This window comes from Sturnira hondurensis, unplaced genomic scaffold (assembly GCF_014824575.4).
Source record: "Sturnira hondurensis isolate 20B ecotype Veracruz unplaced genomic scaffold, ASM1482457v3 Scaffold0013515, whole genome shotgun sequence".
Taxonomy (NCBI): Eukaryota; Metazoa; Chordata; class Mammalia; order Chiroptera; family Phyllostomidae; genus Sturnira; species Sturnira hondurensis.
The window spans coordinates 1,990,949-2,001,157 of record NW_028086146.1 but is presented as its reverse complement, the minus strand read 5'-3'; positions in this window follow the sequence as shown (position 1 = coordinate 2,001,157).

Below are 10,209 nucleotides of genomic sequence, written 5' to 3'. Positions count from 1 at the left end.
CACCTGAAGACACTGTAACTATTTAGGTCCTTTGGCCTGTTTACTAGGGTTTTATTTAATTTCTTTTATAAAAAGTTCCCAGGGTCCAGACTTCTTGAAAAATCTTTCTACACTAGCAAGGCACTAGTGACACTAAATGAGCAGAAGCTCTCTGGGGAAAGGAAGGGCCGAAAGCGACCAGGACAGTGCTTCCAGGCATGGGAATCCAATTTCAGACTGCTGGTCACCTCCTGGAGATATCTACCTACGTCATCCAATGGCCAACTTTCTGTTTTTATTTTTGGTAGTTAAATGAGGGAAACAAACCAAGAACAGTTATATAAAGCTTTGGTTCCCTCTGCACAGGTGTTAGGGACAGGGAAGACCTGTGCTCAGCACCAGGACCAGATGGCACCCGCAACGGGAAGCCGCTGGTGCTGCAACTGACGGGCGACCCAGCACAGGCAACACCACGTGGGAGCGGCAACCTCAAAGACAACCAGAAACAAATTGCTTATTCCAATTCTTCCTTCATTTTAATTAACACAACTTTGTATTACACATATTTTTAAAAGATATTTACGAGAAATGACATCATTTGCTGCTGAAATTGCCGCCGAAGGCCACTCATGAGAGATGGAAATGTTTGGAACGTTTCAAGTTGTGCTTAGTCGTGCGTTCCACCAGGTGGCAGTGATTTCCTAAATCATTTCCATGCCAAAGCAAAGGCAGTGTGTCCAACCTGCTCTCAGAGGCTTCTTTTATTTAATGCTTTTTTAAAAATTATATTTTATTGTTTATGCTATTACAGTTGTCCCAATTTTCCCCCTTGGTCCCCCTTTACCCAGATGCCCCCCTCCACTCCCTCCAGCAACCTGACAACATTGTTTATGTCCACTGGCCATGCATGTAAGGTCTTTGGGGTACTGTACTGTACCCGTGGCTGTTCTGTAACTACCTATTTGTACTTCTTAACCCCCTCACCCATTGCCCTGACCCACCTCCTATCTGGCAACCATCAAAATGTTTTCTGTATCTGATTCTGTTTCCATTCCACTTGTTTGTTTTGTTTTTTAGATTCAATCGTCGACAGATATGTATTTATCAACACTTCACTGCTCTCCTTCTTATGAAAGAAAAGGTTTTAACATTTCATATAAACACCCTTGCCCAAGCAAGTGGGCTTTTCAGGGGTGACAACATATACTCTACCGGCCACTGTTGCCCATAAATAAAGATCTGGCTGCGAGCGATGTCGACTCGGTTCCAGGCTAAGGCCAAGCTCAGCTGGTCTGGCGCAGAGGCATTGGCTCCTGTCGACAAGAAGGGGAAAAGTGTGGGACAGAAAAAACAATGAGGAGTTATTGTACCAAGAAGACCCATTCCATCCCTCTGGCATCGACGCCCCTCTTCTTGCAAAGCAGACTCAGTTGTATAGGAGCGTTTCTCAGACTCGGCACTATTGGCATGTTAGGCAGGATAACCCTTTATCAAGGGGGCTGCCCTGTCGTTGTGGAATATTTATCAGCATCTTCGGACTGGACCCAATAGCAGTGACAACAGCACCTCCTTTCAAAGTCATGACAATTAAAAATGTCTACAGACATTGCTAAGTTCCCCTGGAGGTGAAGGGATGCAAAACCAGCCATTAAAAATCACTGCTTGACAGTCTTTTAAAAATTTTAAAATATTGATATATAATTTTATATTAGTTTCAGGTGTACAATATAGTGATTTGACATTTTTATACCTTACAATGTGGTCACCCCACTAGTTCTAGTAATTGTCTGGCACCATGCAAACTTATCACAATATTATTGACTGTATTACCCTTTATCTTTTTCACCCCTTCCCCTACCCTCACCCTGGTAATCATCACTTTGGTTTCTGTTTCTAGGAGTCTGTTTTTGTTTTGTTTTGTTTGTTCATTTGTTTTGTTGAGTCCACATATAAGTGAAACCATTTGGTATTTGTTTATCTCTGACTGACTTATTTCACATAGCATAATACCCTCTAGGTCCATCCATGGTGTCACAGATGGCAAAATTTCATTCTTTTCCATAATATTTCATAATATTTCATTGTATATATGTACCATGTCTTCTTTATCCACTCATCTATTGGTGAACACCTAGGCTGCATCCATGTCTTGGTATTATAAGTAATGCCGCAATGAACATAGGGGTTCATTTTGAATTAGGTTTTTTTTTTTTGTGATAAATACCCAGACATGGAATTGTTGGGATGTATGGTAGATCTCTTTTTAGTTTTTTGTGGAATCTTCATACTGCTTCCCATACTAGCTGCACCAATTTACATTCCCACCTACAGTGCACAATTTACATTCTCACCAACAGTACACCAACAGTGCACCTTTATTCCACACCCTCACCAACACTTGGCTACTTGTTGACTGATAATAGCCATTCTCAAATGGCATTTCTGATTCTAGTGTACATGCATGTTGGGTCAGTATAAAGCACATACTTGTAGTAAGTTAATTAGTATTTGGAATGATGAATATTAATTCAATTTACACAGGGATTTTTCCATAAAATATAGTTCTTATTTCTTCAGATAACAACAGGACTGCAAACTTACACTAGGGTTACTGGTATAAGCAAGTGTTAATGTATTAAATTCTTAGAACAAAATGAACCAACTATGAGGTGCCATTATCACCATCTTACAGATGAGGAAACTGAGGCACAAAAATTTGTCCAAGGTGAAGGAGCTGGGAAGTGCCAGAGATGAGATTCAACCTAGGCAGTCTGGATTCAGAGCATATTTTTTTGATTCATAGAAATGTAGAAAATGTAATTGAAATCATGATATGTCCCACACAAAGTAAAGTAGGCAAACAGGCCTTTCTATCCTCTATTGCAAAACATCTCGCAAAGGTGTTAATGAAAAAAAAGCTAAAATATTCTCTAATGCTATATGATCAGGGCCAAAATTGGTAAAATGTTACCTAAAATTCACATATGAGCTCCTTTGATTCTTGTTTTTCATCAGGCAAGCCATTTGGGTTTGGAGGTATACTTATTTATCCAGTTTCATTAAGATGTAATTGACATATAACATTGTATTAGTTTTATACAATAACGCATAAATTATTGTATACTTATACATTATTATAAACTATACATAATATTTTACACTATATACAGAATATATAGTTTTATATAATATATAACATAATGATTTGATATATGTGTATATTGTGAAATTATTACCACAATAAGTTTCGTCACAAAGAGTTACAATTTTTTTCATGTGATGAGAACTTTTATATTAGCAGCCTTCAGACACACAATATGACATTATTTCCTACAGTCACCGTGCGGCAGATTACATCTTCAGGGCTTGCTTATCTTGTAATTGGAAGTTTGCGTCTTTTGGTCGCCTTCACCCATTTCGCCCGCCCTCAAATCCCACTGCCTTGCTGAAACCTTGATGTCTTCGCTACGCTGCCCCTGGTGGTGAGGAGCCCTACCGGGGAAGAGCTGGATCCCCAGATGGTTTCGTTTGCTCAGCAGATTTTTACTAAGCTCCAATTCTCTGCCAACCTTTCTCGTGGGCATTGGGAAGATAAGGTTGGACCAAAGTTTCTACCCTCAGAGAGGAGAAGGATAACCATCCACTTCACACACACACACACACACACACACACACACACACACACACACACACACGTCTTTGTTGTTGTTACTGTTTCCTCCTGCTGAGTCCTCCTTTAGGTTTGATTACTGAATCTCTGATTGGATGAAGTCCTTCAAAGGCTGTCTAATCGTCTACGTCAGGTTCCAAAGTGACTCCAATGATTTCCTCTGGAAAAGCGAAGATGGGTTCTCAGTTGGGTCCCATCTACTCCACCCCGCCAGCCCGTTCACTCAGTCAGTTCATATCTATTGCCACCTCACTCACAGTCATAAACAGGAATTCTCCATTTTAAAGTCATGCTGTAAAATGAATACTGACAAAACAGTGACTTAGTGATACTTATTTTATAAAAGAATTTCCTTCACAAAAGTATTTCTCACTCTTTTTTAATTTTTATAATCCTCACCTGATGATATGTTCACTGATTTTAGAGAGAGAAGAAGGAAAGGAAGGAGGAAGACAGAGAGAGAGAGAGAAAGAGAGAGAGAGAGAGACAGAGAGAGAGACAGAGAGAGAGAGACAGAGAGAGAGAGAGAGAGAGAAACATCGATCGGTTCCCGATCGGTTACCTCCCATGCATGCCCTGTCTGGGAACGAACCTGCAATTCAGCTATTTGCCCTGCCTGGAATGAACCTAAAACTTTCTGGTGTATGTATGGGGTGATGCTCCAACCAACTGAACCACCCAGCCAGGGCAGTATTTCTTATTTTTAATTAGGAATTTATAAATACATTTAAACTATGATGCAATGCAAAAGGTAAAGTTTGTAAATATGCTTTAAGGAAATTACTGATCGGATAAAATGTCAGGCCCTTGGGTGGGCAGAATAAACCTTGTTCGGACATTCTTACATCCTGTTTCTTTAGAGACCCTGTTTTCCAATATTAGTAAGATTTTAAAAAGGTATCTTCTTAAGTTTAGATTCCTCTGAAAAAATAATTGGCATATTACTTATATTGTATTTCTGTAGGCTGTTTATGTGATATAATAGGCGTTGGCACTCTGAAATGAAGAGGTGCATTAACATTTCTCTGAAACCCAGGAGTTTCTTTCATTGGTATCTTTTTAGCATTTTGTTTATACTTTTTATGTTATGGTATACTATGGTGTAATATGGTATATACTTCTACCATATGTAGATCTTTGAAGACTTTGTAGCTCTTAAGAGGTCATTTACCCCTGATATTAAGAATGATACATGCTGGCCTCCTGGAGAACCGAATGAGATACCAGCCAGGTGGCAGCTGCTGGCTCAGCTCTGGTCCACGTCAGGCTGCCCTTTCCTGGAGGGCAGATGTGTGGTGAGTGTGAAGAGGGGCGGTAACAACTTCTCTGGGTAGCCGGGAAGGGCACCGAGCTCACTTATTACCTGTGGGGGCTTGGAAGGTTTACTTATCCTCTCCAAGACTTAGTTTCTTCATGTATAAAACAAGATCAATAATACCACTAAGGGGTTTCTTCATGTATAAAACAAGATCAATAATACCACTAAGCAACCATTTAGGGGTTGCTTTGGAGGTTAAATACAATAATAAATGGAAAAATTGCTTTGTTAAATTGCAGTACTGTGCAAGTATTTTTAGTGTTTTACATATTTCTGACCATAAATTTACCAGATTAATCATACTAATTTAATAAATTTATCAGATTAATAATGTCATCACCTTGCAAACATTCTGGAAGGTGAATGATTACCACTCAGACTATTATTACAGTTTCTGCTGTGGTCGATGTAAATGATTAGGTGTCACTGAATTTTCATAATAGGAATACCTTCTGTACAGCGAAACAATAATTTCCTCAGAATTAAGTACCGACAGCTCCTAAATCACTCAGGGCTTCCACACATGTCAGAACTGCCGATGGGCATCAAAAGTAGTTCTCGGACAGCTTGGGGAGTTGATCAAATGCTACCTTCTACCGAAGTTATTTTTTATTTAAAAATTTTTAAAGATTTCATTTATTTATTTTTTAGAGACAGGGGAAAGGAAGGAGAAAGAGAGGGACAGAAACATCAATGTGTGGTTGTCCCTCATGTGCCCCCCACTGGGCACCTAGCCTGCAACCCAGGCTTGTGCCCTGACTAGGAATTGAACCAGTGATCCTTTGGTTCACAGGCCAGCACTCAATCCACTGAGCTACACCAGTCAAGGCTTTTTAAAAAAATTTCTTTACACACTCCCCTAAATGAGCTGAAGCTTGTAGGTGCTAAGATATAAACAAGAAGAGGTAAATTTGTTCTGATGAAAGAGTCTCAATTTGGATATAAATGCTCTGTTTGGGTTATAAGAATGTGATTGTTTCCTAGGAACATAAATTAGGAAGATTGGTTATGCATTTACGCCTGGGCAGCCCAGGCAAGGGGCATTGGGTGTTTTCTTAGGAGCCATAACCACACTCAGTTAGGACAGTGCATCGGTCGCCTCCTCAGTGGTGTAACAGGACAGCGCTCCTGGGCATGGCACCTGCTGTCCTCAGCTCGGGGAACTGCTGCACCGTCCCTGGCCTGTCAGAGGCGCCCAAAGGCTGTTGCTCCTCTTGCACTGTATCCTGCTTGGAGTCACCACTAGACTCTCTCATGGGTCCTTATACTTCCTAACCCCTGCGTCTCAGGGTGGCAGGAGGTGGGGATTAAGCTTTGTTTTGCTCTTCTCTCATTTATTGGGTTTGAATGTTCTGTGCAAGATCTCACTCACTTAAAAAAAACAAAACTGTTCTTAGCTTCATTTTCAGAGCTAGGATGCTAGACTTTTATGGACTAAAACAATACAAAGACCTTACAAAGTCAGGTTGTTTATGTGATGTACTTGCCAAGGCTTTCTGCAGTATATATAACTGCTATATCCTCATGCCCTAGTAATATATGCAAAATGAAAGGACAAATATAATGATATGATTTTATATATGATTTATGATTAATAACATTGTAAAGCACTATGCTATTTCCTTGTGTTTGCCAACCTACCTAAATGGATGGGTCCTTTTATTGCACCTTTTCTGCAGTAAAAAAGCCAACACTTCACAAAAGTTTCCCACTGACATGTTAGAAAAACTGGACAAAGTGTTTCTGTAGTATGCACAATATGCAAAACTGAGAAACATTGTCAACATAGGATGGAGGGAATAAAAGAAAAACCTGTTCTGTTGAATTATTCTGCTTGCTTATGCTATGACAAATAGGAATCCATTTACATAGCTGGGTAATTAAAATAATTGCATTCTCCATATTGTGATTTTTATCCAGATTCTATAGAAAAAAAATAATCAGGAGTTCTGGGACATTTCCTGAAGTTACCGCACTGATGATTTCCTAATGTCTGTTCTCCTTTTCTTATACTCATTGTCTCTTTCTTTGAGGACTTGATAATCCAGGGACCATTTTGTATTTCATTTTTATTAAAGTTGTGTGTGCACAGAGGTTTGTCACAAAAATCACTAGTCTCATCATCCCAATCCTCTTTCTCTGTAAGCAGCTATGGGTCTCTAGTAGCTCATTATTTTGATTCTCCATGGTGGCTGATCTCCAAACAGAACTTCCAAGGGAGATAGCCCGGAAATTCACAGTCTTGGAATAGTCCCTCCCACACTGAACCTGGGTTGGTCTTGTGACTCGCTTTAGAATAGAAGTGACACTGTGCCAATTACTAACTTAAGCCTTAGTGAGGTCCTGCTTTGCTTTCACAGCAGAACTGTGACCTTGAGCCTCTTCCTCATCGTCCAGAGATTTCTAATACTTCTTTCCACCTATGTGGGAACTCCTGTTTCCTAGCTCCCATGTTATCTGTTTCACTTAGTTTCTGCTTTCATCTTGGTGGAGTACATGCTCCAGTAATTTCCGAACAAGTGCTTCATGGGAATTGACAACTGATGTCTGATAATGTCTTTATTCTACCTTCACAAGTGACTGGTAGATTAAATGTAGAACTAGATTGCAAAGAAATGTTCTTAAAAATTTAAGGGCATGGCACGATAGCTTTTTGCATTGTTGATTAGAAGTTTAAAATGTTTGGGCTGCTTGCCCAGCAAAGCAAAGTATTTTTCATTGGAATCAATTAGAATATACATATCTTTTGGATTCACACGTTCTGCAATATCATGATAACATGACTGAATATGGGTTTATTTTCACATATAAATAAACTGTGCTGGACATTCCGGGGTATAATCTGGTAACATGTATTCTAGAGTTCAGGGACATTTCTGGGAATGTTGTATTGACAATTTCCTACTCTCTTTTATTTTTAAATTGATTTTTAAGGATAGAGAAGGAGAGAGAGAGAGAGAGCGAGAGAAACACCGACATGAGAGAGAAACATTGATTGGTTGCCTCTTGTACACATCCTTACCAGAGACCAAACTCACTACCTAGGCACATGTCCTGACCAGAAATAGAACCCATGACTTTTTGGTTTATGAGATGATGCTCTAACCATCTGAGCCATGCCAGCCAGGGTATTTCTTATCTTTTGCTCACTCTTTTTTTCTTTCTCTTCCTGTACTTTCTGGGAAGTTCTTCAACTTAATTTTTAAATTCTTCCATTTGTTTTCTATTTGAAATTGTTATATTTAATTTCTAAGAGCTCTCATTAGTTTTTTTAAAGTGTATTTTATTGATTATGCTATTGCAGTTGTCCCATTTTTTCTCCCCTTTATTCCCTTCTGCCCTGCACCCCCTCCCTTCAGCATTCTCCCCTTTAGTTCATGTCCACGGGTCATACATGTATGTTCTTTGGCTTCTGCATTTCCTATACTATTCTTAACCTCCCCCTGTCTATTTTGTACCTACCATTTATGCTTCTTATTCCCTGTACCTTTTTCTTCATTCCTCTTGCCTCTCTCCACTGATAACTTTCCACATGATCTCCATTTCTGTGATTCTGTTCCTGTTCTAGTTGTTTGCTTAATTTTTGTTTTTGTTTTTTAAGTTCAGTTAATAGTTGTGAGTTTGTTGTCATTTTATGGTTCATGTTTTTGATCTGTTTTTTCCTAGATAAGTCCCTTTAACATTTCATATAATAAGGGCTTGGTGATGATGAACACCTTTAACTACCTTACCTGGGAAGCACTGTATCTGCCCTTCCATTCTAAATGATAGCTTTGCTGGATAGAGCAATCTTGGATGTAGGTCCTTGCCTTTCATGACTTTGAATACTTCTTGCCAGCCCCTTCTTGCCTGCAAGGTGTCTTTTGAGAAATCAGCTGATAGACTTTTTGGAACTCCATTGTAGGTAACTGTCTCCTTTTCTCTTGCTGCTTTTAAGATTCTCTCCTTATCTTTAATCTAGGGTAATGTAATTATGATGTGTCTTGGTGTGTTCCTCCTTGGGTCCAGTTTCTCTGGGACTCTGAGCTTCCTGGATTTAGTAGCAGCCTATTTCCTTTGCCAGATTGGGGAAGTTTTCCTTCATTATTTTTTCAAGTAAGTTTTCAATTTTTTGCTTTTCCTCTTCTCTTTCTAACACCCATACAATTTTGGATGTTGGAACACTTAAAGTAGTCTCAGAGGTTCCTAATCCTGTCCTCACTTTTTTGAATTCTTATTTCTTTATTCTGTCTGGTTGAATATTTCTTTCTTTCTTCTGTTTCAAATCATTGATATGAGTCCTGTTTTCCTTCCCTTCACAGTTGGTTCCCTGTATATCTTTCTTGATTTCACTTTATATAGCCTTTACTTCTTCCTTTGTTTTGCATCCATGATCAATAATTTCTGTGAGCATCCTGATTACCAGTGTTTTGAACGCTGCATCTGATAGATTGGCTCTCTTTGTTGCTTAATTATTTTTAGAGAGAGGGGAAGGGAAAGAGAAAGAGGAGGGAAGCATTATTTTGTGGTGGCCTCTCACAGGTTTCCTACTGGGACCTGGCCTATAACCCAGGCATGTGCCCTGACTGGGAATCTAACCAGTGACCCTTTGGTTCACAGGCTGGTGCTCAATCCACTGCGCCACAGCAGTGAGGGCTGCTTAGTTCTTTTTCTGGAGTTTTGATCTCTTCATTCATTTTGGCCATATTTCTTTGTTTTGGTGTACCTGTTACGTTGTAAGGATTGGAGCCTGAGGTGTTCACCAGGGCAGAGAAACCTACTTTGCTGCATTGTGATGCTGTATGTGGGGGAGGGGTCAGAGAGGGAACAATGCCACTTTCTTCACTTTTACCCTGCTTTCAGTCACTTCCCTTGCTACCCACAAGCATATTGGGCCCTTCTGGTGCTGATTCCTGGGTGGGTTTGTGTACATTCTAGGACCCTGTGAGTCCCTCCAATGGTTTCTCCTATGAGACTGGGTATTTCTCCCACTGCCACACTCCCCACTGAATTTTACAGCCAGAGGTTTTGAGGCTTTACTTCTCTGCAATGGAACCCTGGGTTGCATGGTCTCATCCCCTAGTTGTTCTTCCTGGTTTATCCACAAATGTGTGACTGCCAGCTGCTGCCTTGCTGTGCGTCCTCTCCGCCCAGCTGCCTGTCTCTGCTGGTCCTACCAGTCTGGATGAATGTTTCTTCTTTAACTCCTTGGTTGTCAGACAAACTTCCATACGATTCAGTTTTCTGACAGTTCTGGTTGCTT